The 14,746-nt window shown below is 40.3% G+C and overlaps 1 protein-coding gene across 1 annotated transcript in view; it reads right to left on the minus strand.

The window, feature by feature from the left end:
- Positions 1-14,746, minus strand: part of PLXNB2 (plexin B2) — a 296,169-nt gene that overhangs the window by 227,017 nt on the left and 54,406 nt on the right. Inside the window, exon 2 of the mRNA XM_040343685.1 lies at positions 2,606-2,679. The gene's annotated coding sequence lies outside the window, so the exon portion shown is untranslated. The remainder of the gene's footprint in view (positions 1-2,605; positions 2,680-14,746) is intronic.

Genomic DNA, 14,746 nt, shown 5'->3' on the forward strand with positions numbered 1-14,746 from the left:
CGTCTGTTCTCAGCGGATCAGATCGGGTCGGATGTCAGCGGAGAAGTCTCCGCTGACATCCGACGCTCCATAGGAATGCATGGAGCGGCCGTTCAGGTCCGTGACAGACGGACCCAAACGGCCTGTAGTGTGAATGAGGCCTAAGAGAGCAGCGCGGCAGCCACTGATGTTTTTTAGATTTGTTTTTTTCCCATAGGACTGGTACTCTACGGACTAGGCCAATCCTGCCCGTAGCTCGCTGCGATCCTGGGAAAAAGGCCGCAAAACCGGATGCCGCTCGCGGCCTTTTCCCAGGATCGCGGCGAGCAGGATGTTTTAGGCGAGCCTAAAAACTTAGCCGAGTGATCATTGTACTGGAATTGTGGCAACGCTGCATGTAGCAGAAAAAAAAATGCTTGTATCTGTACGCTCCTGTAGGGAGCTACAAAATGATGGGCCAACACACATAGCACCGGATTGTCTGTTCTTGACTGCAGTAGGAAATAATCCTCTTCCTAAGGATCATGGGACTTGTAGTTTTGCTTCGTACCTGAACATCAGTGTGTACAGGCATCCAGGTAAGGGAGGGGAGGCTAGTTAGCGCAAGTTAGAAAAATGCCCAAAAAAAATTCTTTATACCCTGATATTTTTGAGGGTTTAAATATATATATATATATATATAAAAAGCTCACCTTTTTCAGGGATTAATTATGAAAAAAACTTCCCTTGCCGTGGTGCCCCCACATTGCTAGGGTAACATTCTTGTCTAGGGCATGAGAAATACAATATAGTAATTTATTTCTTGCTCTGGCAGGCTCCCTTCATCTGTGAGACTAGGCTCTTCTATAAGACGCTGTGGTCACACGATGAACTCATCACATACAATGTAGGACCATGAGCCCTGCGTTCATGAGGTTTGAAAGGGCCTTCCATAAGACAGAGGCATACTGCCTGCCAGAGTAAGGAATACGTCAAGTCTGACGCTGAAAATCGCGGCAAAAACTACGGTAAACTTTACCGCCAACGCCTGAGACGCCCCAGTGTAAAAGTACCCCAATACTAAAGAAAAAAATACTGGCTCCTAACTTTTTTAGCTGGCTCCAAGATTCAAACTAAATTTGTCAAACCCTGCTTTAATTTAACATACTTCCAAATATCCGGTCTCTTGGGCAGGCTCAGCTCTCCCTTGACAACAGTATATTCACACTTCTTTACAGTTTTGTAGCCAAACGTTGTTGCTACAATAGATCTACTCAGCAACCGACAGTTAGGCCCGCTTCACACTGCTGTATCTTCAAAATTGCGATTTTGCCACTCATGGAAAACTATGTTAGTAAAATGACTTGCGAATATGAGCAATCGCAACGGATCAAATTCGCAATAGAATTCGCAGCAGTGTGAACTTAGCCTAAATGACCAAAAATTGAGACAAGAAGTTCCAGCAAAAGCAACATGAAATCTTTTTCCAAGGGGCAACTTCCACTTTAAAGAAAGATAGCTCTTTTACTCCTGCCACAAAAGATTTAAATAATAAAGAGGACAACCCACATATATGGTATACAGCCAACAACAATGCTCATGACAGCTAAAATTTAGAATTAGCCACGCAGAGAGCCTATTGGGCCAGTCTCATCAGAGAGACTTGCATAAACCGAGAGGTACAGTAAAGTACTACAATCACTGTGCAGCACTAGTAGGTGGCAGCAAAACCCGACTAGGGCCCCTTTCACATGGGCGTTTCAATTAGGTCTGCCTGTCAGTTTTTCGGGTGGACCTGATCAGATCCTCCATCCTCTGCTGATTGGAATGATAACCACCTCGCGTGAAAGGGCCACAATACACAAATATCAGGTAATATGTATATTAGGGCTGCAACTAACAATTATTTTCATAATCGATTAGTTGGCCGATTATGGTTTCGATTAATCGGATAATAGCCTTAAAAAAAAAAAATTGCATTCTAAAAAAAATTTGCCACAATTTGTTGTTGGGCAGATTACAAAACACAAAAGCCGCAAAAACACATTACATGCTTTTCTGCAGCTTAAAACAAAAAAAACAAAATAGCATCGTTTTGCGTTAAAAAGTCCTTGCCCTTTCCAAATACGCAGCAGCTGAAAAAAATCCTGCATGTGAACGTGTCCCATAGGAAAACATGTAAATGAACTGTAGTGTTTCTGCAAAAAGAACCAAAACACAGAGGTGTGACCTGGCCTGAGATGTTTAGTAACATAATGGGGGTTATAAAAAAAAAACATAAGTACAAAAAGGGCAAATAATCGCTACTGTAAGGGGTTAATTTTTTTTACTGTGCGACAGTGAAAGTAATATTTACAGTAGAGATTTGCTTTTTTTGTACTATAAAAGGGCTAATTTTAGTTTAACCCCAATATGTTACTGGCCGATTAATCGATTATGAAAATTGTAATCGATAAATTTCATAATCGATTAATCGATTAGTTGTTTCGGCCCTAATGTATATACAGAACTACATAATATGGCCGAGAATAGAAAGACAAAACACACACCAATGAGTGGTCAGACTTGGAAAACATACGAAAAAAAAGAAAGAAGAAGATTTGGTAAAAAGAAAAAAAAGAAAATACAGAAATTCAGGCAAACTTACATTTAGAGGAAGTTACTGCTGAGAAAATACAGCCACATGAATATATCCAATGTTTCTAGTTTATAGGTTCCAATCTGCAAGAAAACCAAAAGAATATTAGTAACCGCACAAAATTCCCAGTAGCTGTTCATAAACGCATAACTTATGCAGAAATTTGAGATTACAAACATACTTTAGAAGTTTGACTATATATTGTATATCTAAATCAAAAGAACAAAATGGCGCATTTAATATATTGCAGATAAAGTAGCTCATACATGGAGCAAATTTCTTGCTGGCTCGATTCGCTCGCCATGAACACCGACAGCTACTGGGAGAGGACATTGATTATTACTAGCAGCTAGCGACAATCGCATGCAAAATCCAGCAGGCTGGTTGTGCCCAAGTTGATTAATCAACTTAGTACATTCAGCCTGTCTATAAAATGGTTCAGCAGGAACTGTCCGAGATTTGAACCATCTATGGCCGGCCTTACTTCTCTATATTCTAAAAAGAGGAAACGAATGAAGCCGACACATCTCATATCAAAACAAGCCTGAGCTTCTAGGGGGAAAAAAAACAAAAACAAACAACAACAGACAACCCACTATGTGGGAAATCTTGCAATATACTAAAAGCGCATTTCCACACGCATGAAAAACCGCAACTGAATTTAACACCCTCTTGAGTTTTGCCATTTCCAACAGTATATGAGATGCATGAATTCAAAAGTGGAGGGTGGAGTATTCCAACAGCAATAACTCATTAAGAATGTAATAACATCCTTCCATATGTCTCTAAAAATTGGTCATCATATTCAAATGGTCATCTCAATGCCCTATTCAGTGGCTTATGAAGAACGAATGACAGGGAAATCACATAAAATCTAGATATGCGACATTAGCCCTTATCTACAGGGTACAGCGAGTATCTGCAAGGCTTAACTGGTAATGGTACTCGTCAAAAAAAAAACAAAAAAAACGCTATTTGTACAATCCCAAAAATAGGACATTGTTTGTAAAGGCTGGATAGCATACTTGTCAAGAATGGTGCCTTGAAATAGATTGGCCAACCAACTTGAAGATTATTGGCCAATACCTTATGGTTTTCTGTGGTGATAAACTTATTTTCACTGGCCAAAAGCTGCAAGCCATGAACCTTCCATAAACATTAAAATTTTAGATGTCTGTATAATATAATGGAAATGAAATTGTACAGTCAAAATCTATACCGAGACCATTTCACATAAGACTGTCAGGCAAAGTCCACTGGGAGAGCAACATGTAATAGAATCATATTTAGCAGAAGAAAGAAAATGCCAACCATGAAGATGAATTCCATGTACATTTACAAAGCAAACTAATATTTAGCAGAAAAAAGAAAATGCCAACCATGAGGATGAATTCCATGTACATTTACAAAGCAAACTAAAATATGTATCAAGGATAACCAATATAACAGTCTGATGTGTGCTGGGAGGAACAGCACCGTTATGCTGGTTCCGGCAGATCACACTGTTTACACGATCCATACCATTTACAGTAGGTGCACTGGGCACAGTCTGCCTTATTCGCTATGAAGCCCATTCACACCACTGCAATGGTGGGCACTGGGAAGCATGTTGAGACAATTCACCAAATCGTCAAGGCTGCTGCGGTCATGGGAACTAAAAGTATTTTTTTTTTAAATGACACAACAAAGTAAAATAGTAAACAGTGTTGAATCTCCAGGGCTGAGTACCTGGGCTTAGGACACAAACTGTTTTTATAGGGATGTGTTGATGTGGAGGGAGGAGGAGATAGGAACCAGACTGAGGGAGTGGGGGGATGGGGTTAAAGCCTGAAGGGTGGTCAGTTCCCAGCTGGAAAAAAGCAACAGCTACCCATTACCATTAACAGAGAGCTCTGGAGCATTGCAAGGCAATATTTCCAGCCTATTATGTATTAGTATAGATTGCATAGTCAAACTTTTGTTAAAGCCAATCTCTAGGAACAAATAGGATGCACAAATAGGATCAGTAGTCAGCGGATCTCACCATCTTCTGCGTCTGCTTCGAAGACTTGTTCCCTTCATCCCAAAAGTAGACACAGCAGTAGTGGTGGGAACAATAATCAACTCCAGGCTCGACTTTGCAAACTCCCTTTACCTCGGACTCCCAAAATACCAGATTGCTCGTCTACAAGTCGTCCAGAATAAGGTGGCGCGACTGGCAACAGGAAAAAAGACCTAGGAATCAATCACTCCCTCCCTGAGGTCCCTTCCACTGGCTGACCATAAAGGACCGGATCACATTTAAGGCCCTCTGCCTGACGCACAAATGTGTACAAGGAATCGCCCCCCCCCCCCCAATATTTATGTGAGAAAATAAAATGCCACAACCCCAATCGCGTTCTTCGATCAACTAACCAAAATCTACTACAAATCCCCAAGGCCCGCTACAAGACCAAAGAAGAACGAAGATTTGCAGTCCAAGGACCTCGACTGTGGAACGTGTTACCAACTAATATCCAAACAGAAGTGAATCACCAGGCCTTCAGGAAAAAACTCAAGACCCACCTATTCTGAAGGCTAAATAGAAGGAAATGGATACCAAGCACCTTGAGGCAATTCAGTTTGCATTTGTAGCACTATACAAGTTATTCACTCACTCACTCTAGGCTGCAGGACCACTATAAGAGCCACCATGAGAACAGCACCCCACAGAAATGAATATGGCCAATCATCATGCACGCGCAGGGAGAAGACAACACTTTTGGGAGAAAGTACATGTGGCTCTAGGGTCATCCGTCCTGGAGATCTCGCGGGGGGGGAATCGAGATCTTGATTTTCTTACGATTAATCATGCAGCTCTACTATACAGCATAGGTAGGTTAACCACTTTAAAGGATGATCGATGCTATTTTCCCGATATGTAACTTTTTAAAAGTGGGTATGGCTGGGAAGATGCGTGAGGGTAAGTAGTCCCGAATGAAGGAATATTTCCACTTCCTGGTAATAATAGCACTATAGAATGGAAAATTCCATTAGATGTCGCATGAATGATAGGAGCTGATCTCAGCAGTTACATCAACTTGGTGCGATACAGCTATACACTTGAATCGGTTTGCATGGTAGCACACAAACATAGATGTATGTGTGGGGGAGGCTATTGGGAGGACAGACTAAAGTATATCCATATCAGATCAGTGGGCAGGTGTATACATTCTCACCAAGTCCTCAGATATAGTCTTCCTTTAAGCTTTCTCTAGCCCATACAGCATGCAGATGAAAAGGACGCTTTCAGTGAGCTCTATGTTGCCCAACATGGCATTTCAACAGCCAATGAGCTGTTTTCCTCAGAGCCTGAGGAAAACAGTACTTATTGGCTGTTGAAACATGTCAGTGTGACTTCAGCACGTCCCCGGGAATTGTCAGCTGACCACCAGAGGGTAATGTTTCCTGTAACTGCACGTTTCACGTTCCTAGACCACATGTGAAGTTACCAGCACGGCGTTCTGAAAGCACCGATCGCACAGCAGGGACGTTCCCCTCCCCCTTCGTGCGCAACACAGAGCTCGCGGAAAGTGTCCTTTTCATCTGTATGCTGTGTGAATTTCTGACTTTTCTTCCAGCTGTCCTGGGTCAGTTACTCAAATAAATAGTTTTGGATCAGTACGAAAGCCAACTCGCTAGTATTTTCAGAAGGTGGTCAACAATAGCGGGCCCTTTATTTCTTTGGGCACAGGTATCCCTTTACTGTATTATATTTACCTTTTTGTTAGCAAGGTTTGTAATTCTATATCTATATGCAAGGGGGTAGCATATTGCATACCTAGGCTCTGCTTTTGGCTATGTAGTTTACCTTCATTGTGTTATATGTCTGCCTCTCACAATGCAAGTCTAAGCGTTTAATAGCAAGGCACATGAGCTGCTCCCTTTGTAAAGGAATTTGCATTTTGCAAAGGAATTTTCTCTTAGCTTACTGAATGTGGTGTTAAATTCACTTGCTTGCAAATGATTTGATGAAGTACTATAGTTAGTAGAGCTTTCCCACATTCACCAAACACTTGCAAAGTGCAAATTCTCGTGCAAAGCGAACAGCCTATTTGCCCTTAGTAAATCAACTCCCCGAGTCTGCCAACTCCTTGAAAACATCACATTCCTCAAGTGAATGATTGAGGAACTTAAAGCTTCCTCCCATAACCGATCCAAAAGTGTGGCATTATTATATGCTGTAGCGCAATAGCTATGAATACGTACAGACACGATCACCCTGCCCATTGAGGGGAAGCATGACACTGTCCCTTTAAATCCCACCTCTGACCAAGTTCTACTAATTTTCACAGCACTCATCTACAGTGCCTTCCCCCACTCCAGCTGCCACAAAATCCCCATTGCTTCCGAGTACAAGAGAGTGTGCGATCTCCTGCTATGGTGTGAAGTTTTAGGCCTATTTGTCTTGAGTGACCCAACAAGTACCTAAGGAAGGGTCCACCGAGTATCTTTCACTTTATTCCTTAAAAAAAAAACAGCAATACTAGCTTTGGATAGATAGATAGATATATATATATATATATTAGACAATATTCAGGGTCAGCTTACAAATACATATGGTTTTATTTAATGGTCTAATTGGTGACTTTTGACGGACATGCTGAAAGTGCTGGAATGTCCACTATAAATACAAATGTTCAGGGTCACCTCAGGACCATACATAGAAAGTTTGCCCAGAAGGCTAAAACACTTAAACATCCAGGTTTTAGACTTTTCAAATCAATAAAGCATCCAATTTATATTTAGAAATACACATTTTGCAGACAGACATTGGAAAGTTTATTATTTCAGCTGCATTTAGATGAAAAGTCTGTTCTTTGTCAGATGTGTTTGACGCTACAATTATAAGCCAAGCTAATTAAATTGCTTGTGCATGTCAGTCATCAACAATGCAATTAGTAATGAAGCAGTCAAATCAGCCAAATAAATTACACATTGTACTATACAAAATGTATTGCCACATGAGGTAAAGAACCAATTTCTGCCATGAAAAAGAAAAATGACTTGCAAATATATGAAGTGCTTTGGTACCAGTCCTGGCAGGATCAGGATGTACAGAACTACAGTTCCCATTGGGCTTAGCCTCCATGCCTGTGAGGGATAAGAGAGCATCTTCACGCAGGGCTGTAGTCATAGGGAGGGGGTGAGCACATTCGGCTTTCCACCATGCAAAACGGCTCAGATGCTGGTGGAAAGCAAGAAGAGGAGTGACAGGAAATGGCATTTTCAAACCAGGATTACTGTATTTTGGAGGTCAAAAGGAAAAACGAGGTAAGTGATATTTAAATGCTCTAGCAATCAATTGATCTAATAAAAAACGAACCTTTAGTGTTCCTTTAAGGGTGGCTCCAGCAAATGAACCAGTACATGTCCTTCTCCTCTCTGCGCCACATGCTCATGCATCATTTAGCAAGGCAGATGCAGCAGATGATAAACTTCTCCCCGTTACCTGCCACATGTGACACAAACTTGGGGGGTGTGTTCCACATTACAATTGGCAGTGGCTCCTGCCGAGAGACTCGCTAACAGCCTGGACATTTCCTGGAGTGACATCTCCAGGTGCATCACAGGATTAATCCTTGCTCCACCTCCAGATATCACAGTGTGGAGGGGAGCGGTTTAAAGAGTGTAATACATAGATTTAATTTCAATGAGGGAAATTAGGATAATGCATAGGAATTTAGGACTTTGGGTTTAATAACACTTTAATCTCAGGACTGCATGGACAGAAATACAAATCTTTTGGCAGATAAAAAAAAAAAAAAAAAATCTCATTTATATTTTCCCTGTGCATTTAGTTGTTTGGAGTTCACTATATAAAATAGGATTCCCAATATGAATTCGTTTTGCAAGGTAGACATCACTTTAAAACAACCCCCACGTATATCCTTGGGTAGCTATGAATTTGCTTTACTATGTTTCATGGAAGTTAAAATGATCAGGGGGCTGAAAACTACCGCAGCTGTCGCTCAATACTCAAAAAGGAAGCAATTGCCTGGGCAGACAGTTTTGTATAAACCTGTATTACAGATTAAACTGTATGTAGCATCCTCCTAGGTAAATTTAGTGTTTAGCTATAGTTCGTGAAACTAGAGTTGATTTCTTGGGTCTGTTCCTGGTTTCCCAGGTGGAAAGATTGATTATTTTCCCAACTCTGTTTAGAAACTTTCAGAGTTTAGGGAAAGAATTGCAACTCTCTCATCCAACTACTTACCACCCTCTGGCCAATCCCTGAGGAAGTGTGACTAGTAGGTGGTCAGATAGTCTGGAGCCTAAACAGACTTGTTCTTTCCCTGGAGGATGGGGGACAGTGTGCTTTAGGGGGCTGCTATGGGGGTAGCCCCCCATGTATATAACATGCTTGGAAGCCATGTAACTTGCACATGCAGCTCCAAGCAAACAAGACTGTACCCACATGAATGTATAACAAGCAACATAGGTGGTATTATGCTGTGGACAAAATCAGCCAGTTCAGCAGGAACCGATCGATAAACTTGGGTAAAACCAGCCTGCCACATTCACTTGCGATTATGGGGCTTCGCCTGCTGCCACTGGGAGCAGACCATTTATTGGCAAGAGGAATTCCCATTAGCACGGTCTATCTGTGTTGAGCAATCTATGGCCTTCCTAAGGCTAGCTGTGGCCCAAAACTAAACTAAAAAAATCCAATTTTAGTTTACTAGTCTTTATATATAAAGTTAAAAACATATTAGAGGTTTGTAAATGTCTCTAAGTCTATGGCAAACTTAATATCCAAGTCATGAATTAATAACTAAGGAATCTCATATAGTTAGGAAAATGGGATTACTGCTGCTGCACAAAACACTGGAAATTAAAGTGCAAGAAAGTTAACTCCCTAGGCATGACTACAGAAATCACTGCTTTTATGAATAATAAAGAAGAAATTCCTTAGTAGAGGAACTTGAAAAGCGCAGCAAAGCTGAAGGTCCGTTCTGGTATCACACTGAGCTTGTCTTGGCTTTGAAGCTTCTGACAGCTTTTTGTGAGATGATTGTAAAATAATTGTCTTCGTATATTGTGACCTTCTGCTTCTTCTAATACATAATAGGGCTTCCAAAATTAGGATTCAAAACATTTCAAACTGTTTCAGTGGTCTATCACATTAGAAATTTTAGATAAGACTGATCACAATAGAAGCATTTTCTTTGATGTAAATCAGAAAATCTAACCATGCAAATGGCATGTTCAGAAAGGAAAAGGTTACGTTTTTTAGACTGCTCTACCCAAGCTGGTTCTGTTTCAGATGACAGAATGTCCATATTACGGCCTATTACTAGCAATATGCATTTTTTTCAGTATGCGAGAATCAGAAAAGCCCCAAAACATGCTGTAAATAAAAAACATACCTTTCAATGAAAAAATTAAAGAGTCATAACTACCAGTCAAGACCCCGACCAACACCACTTAAAGGAATTGTAAAGTCGATTTTTTTTAAAAACAAAAAAAAAACAAAAAACAAAAGAAACCAACATATTAAAACTTGCCTCCTCTGTGCAGTTGGTTTTGCACAGAGCAGCCTGGATCCCCCTCTTCTCAGATACCTCTTCGCTGCTCCTGGCCGCTCCCTCCTATCGAGTGCCCCCACAGCCAGGAGCTTTCCATGGGGGCATCGGTGCCAAGTCACAGCTCTGTGTCCATTCAGACATGGAGCCATGACCCGGCCTGTTGCTTCCTTCAACTAGGTAAAAGGTGACAAGTACAAAAGGTAACAGCCCAAATTAGACACATCTCTGAACCTTAGCACTGTCCCCCCACCCTGTACAGACAGGGCAATATTGAAATGTCACAAAGGGAAAGCTACGGACGTGCTCTCGCTTTAGAAAATGGATTTGGAGAATGAGCTGCAACATTTAGGAAATACTGATGTACCCTGTATTAAAGGTTTGTAAAATAAAGATAAAAATATATCTGTATTAAATAAACTTTTAGAAATAGAGTCACATCTATAAATCCAGGTTTATGCGGATGTTTTCAGTTGTGTCATAGTTGTAAAGAAACCGCAAATGCCACCCCACCGATACTTCTGTCTCACTCAAATTTGAGCATTGTATCATCAGTGCAGGCCCTGGAGCCTATCCACTCTCCATATACATACATCCAATGCAAACAAAAGGAGCCACTCTTGAATAACTTTGCTGATTAATCCTTTATAGTACTAAAAAGCTAATCACTACTGTAAATATTACTTTCCCTGTCCCACAGTAAAGAAATTAACCCCTTACAGTAGCGATTTGCTCTTTTTGTACTTATTTTTGTTTTTTTAACCCTATGATGTTACTAAACATCTCAGACCTGGGTTTACACCTCTGTTTTTTGGTGCTTTTTGAAGAAACACACTACAGTTCATTTACATGTTTTCCTATGGGACACGTTCACATCCATGATTTCTTTTCAGCTGCTGCGTATTTCGAAAGGGCAAGGACTTTTTAACGCAAAACGGTGCTATTTTTTTTGGTTCAATAGACTTCAATGGAGAAGATGCAGAAAAGCATGTAATGTGTTTTTGCGGCAATTTGTGTTTTGTAATCTGCCCAACAACAAATTGGCCCCAGAAAAATTTAAAATGCGTTTTTTTTTTTTTTTTTTAAGGCTATTATCTGATTAATCGATTAAACAAAAAAATAATCTGCAAACTAATCGATTATGAAAATAATCGTTAGTTGCCGCCCTAATTAAATGTACAGCTTGTATAACAGTGTAAATTAGCTGTCACCCTCAAAATAACTCACACAACCAATAATGTCTAAACTGCTGGCAACATAAGGGAGTATACCCCTAAGTGAAAATTTCCAAATTGGCCCCAAAGTGTCAATATTTTGTGTGGCCACCATTATTTTTCAGTACTGCCAAACCCTCTTTGGCACAGAGTTCACTAGAGCTTCACAGGTTGTCACTGGAGTCCTCTTCCACTCCTCCATGACAACATCACTAAGCTGGTGGATGTTAGAGACCTTGCACTCTTCCACCTTCCATTTGAAGATTCCCCACAGATTCTTAATAGGGTTTAGGTCTGGGGACATGCTTGGCCAGTCCATCACCTTTACCCTCAGCTTCTTTTAGCAAGGCAGTGGTCGTCTTGGAGGTGTGTTTGGCACAGTACATTAGTATGGTATTAAAATGTACAGTCAATACATATAAACAGTACATGTCTGATAAGTGTGCAACCATATATAAATCACTTTTAAAATCACCAAAAAAAGTTAAAATATATTACAACATGAAAGTGAAATATAATAAATCAAGAAGACAGTGTGTGTGTGTGTGTGTGTGGGGGGGGGGGGGGGTAGGAAGGAAGAGGAGAAAAGGAAAGCGGATATACAAAAAAAAAAAAAAAAAAAAGGAGGAACTGAAACAGAGAGAGGAGAGGAAAGGGGTGGTAAGGAATAAGAGGTGGAGGATGAAAGGAAGGAGGGACATTTTTACACGTGGGGAAATACAGCATGTCCATGCATATGTAATTGCAAGCATCACATTTAAAAAAAAAAAAAAGGCACACAACAATATTTTATACATACTAAAGAAGAGCATTTTCCCCTCCCTTGGTTGTTATATTGGCCCAGTCTCTGAAGGGAGGGGGATCATGCTCCGCTTCAGTATGTCACAGTACATGTTGGCAGCAACACTCATGCAGCGACAGACCATGACACTCCCACCACCATGCTTGACTGTAGGCAAGGCACAATTGTCTTTGTACTCCTCACCTAAATGCCGCCACACACGCTTGACACCTTCTGAACCAAAAAGTTTATCTTGGTCTCATCACACCACAGGACATGGTTCCAGTAATCCATGTCCTTGGTCTGCTTGTCTTTAGCAAACTGCAGGCTTTCTTGTGCATCATCTTTAGAAGAGGATTCCTTCTGGGACAGCCATGCATGACAGAACCAGGTGTAGGCTGTGCAGAAGTGTCAAGTGGGTTAGCTGGAGATCACCACATCAATACATGAGAGGCCCCTCCCCTGGAAGGACCTACCACTGATGTGCCAGAGTCAATGACAGGGTCGCAAACCCATTCTTTACATTGTTTATTAGATACTGGTATATTAGTTCACCACAATTTCCAGTCAGAACCCCAATTCAGTCAGACCACTTGTAGAAACTTGCATTGACTTTGTTAGTTCCCCACCTAAACCATCATATCATTACACGGATAAACTCCCTTTTCTTTTCCCGCTCATTCTTTCTGCTACACTGAATTAGCGAATCTACTGTAAGTGACTTCAGTGATCTGCAAAAGCACCCGCTGGTTTAATCTGTTTAATGGCTTACCAACTTTGACTAGAAGAGAACCAGTGAACTCCATCAGACGTGAACCACCGTAAGGGCCCCAACCAAGCAGGTAAATTATAATTGTCCTTTGTCACAATAATTTTATTTTTATGTGTCCAATATATGACTTTTTCTTTTTTCGGTCCTCTTATATGGAGACTCTGTCATTGGTTGCATTGCAAAGACCTACAGGCAGAAATAGATTTGTCTGGTTCACATTAGGAGGATTTGGCAATGACTTAGTCAAGGGGTTTTGTTCCTAAAATCTGGCTGTCACAACTGTGCTCCGTGTCCCTGCTACAGTTTAAGCTGACTTACCAATAAGTGTAAGTATCTGGGCCCAGTTGTTTCTTTCGGGGTCACCGTATAGAGTTTAATTTTGCCATTTCTTGCTTGATTGTTATCCTGGTGTAAACTGCCTTTTATGAATATAATCACAGCTTCACTTAAATTGATATTGGTATTATTTCCTTGTCATGGGTGTCAGAGTGGTCAATGTGGAAATATTGGGCATTTGGCCCTAGGTCATACTCAGAGGGTACAATCATTCTAGGGCTCCTACAGGGGTGCGCTACATGCGTAACAAAGCACAAAACAAACATTTGCATGTAAAAAGTAGTCCAGTTCATGACGGTTTCAGGTTTATTCAAAATTCAGTTGGAAGAAGCAGGTAATGGATTCTGACTTTTGAAAACCCGTCCTTTCAAGTTAGATGTTATGAAATAAAATCTTGTGCATGAATTATATTGGGAAATCCTAAATCAAAACACAGGAGGCCTCAATTCCACACCTTGGCTTTGTAATAATGCACATTGGCGGTGCTATTCCTGAAAGTTATTAGCTCCAGTTATTTGATTTTAAAATTTTGAGAAGGCCGTGGAAGAGGGAAGATTTATTGCCTTTTTATTTAATTTGTTAAAATTTGTATCTTTAAATACCGACCCAAGCTGGTTTATGTAGATTTTAAACTTTTGATAAGATGGAGATTTCACTTGACTAACAAGTAGTCAGTATTAATCTTTCTAAATTGATTCACTTTTACATTACACCATTGGTGAGTTAACAAGGCTATTTTTACTGTACTGTTCTATTTAATCTGCTACAGGCAAGGCTGAAATTGCTTTCACTTTGGTAAATTGATTCCTATTTTGTCTGTCTGGTACAGTAGCTGTAGTGTTGAATAACAATATCCCTTGGTCTATAAATCAGGCGCCTATCATGAATGCATATTTGAAGTGTTGCTGAGTGATCTTTTTTCATTTGATATGTTCTGTGAGCAGCCAGGTGATTCCTTTTGATAGCGGGCCCTCTTCTAAAGTAAATGATGTTACTGACCTCTGTGTAACACTGTGTCCTTGTTCCAAATGCATAATATCTCTAATTGGCTTTCATTATGTGTTCTGCTGCTTCTGCTGGGAGATTGTTTAGGTCTCTGCAAACTGATTCTTCAGTATCTAAATTAAATTATGCCTTATTAATTAGCCATTCCAATCAAAGGGGAATAATTGAGAATTCTATTAAGCACTGCTTGCTAGCTTGAATATTGATAATATCAAGAGATGTTGTAGTAAAACACTGCCATGTAATATATAGCAGTAAGTACCAACCAATCACAACCTTCCATTAGGATACGAGAAAAAGATAATAAGGATACATCAGACAAACCTTTCATCAGAGTTTTTCAGTTATTGACTTTTCTCCTTTAAGACTCTTGCATTTTGCATTCTAACAGATTTTTATATTATTGAGCTGCTAGGGGGATATACAAACTAATGAAAATACAGTTATTCGGCTGTATACCGAAAAAAAAAAATGCATTTACAGCACCCAGACCCCTAG

Source organism: Rana temporaria, chromosome 3 (assembly GCF_905171775.1).
Source record: "Rana temporaria chromosome 3, aRanTem1.1, whole genome shotgun sequence".
NCBI lineage: Eukaryota > Metazoa > Chordata > Amphibia > Anura > Ranidae > Rana > Rana temporaria.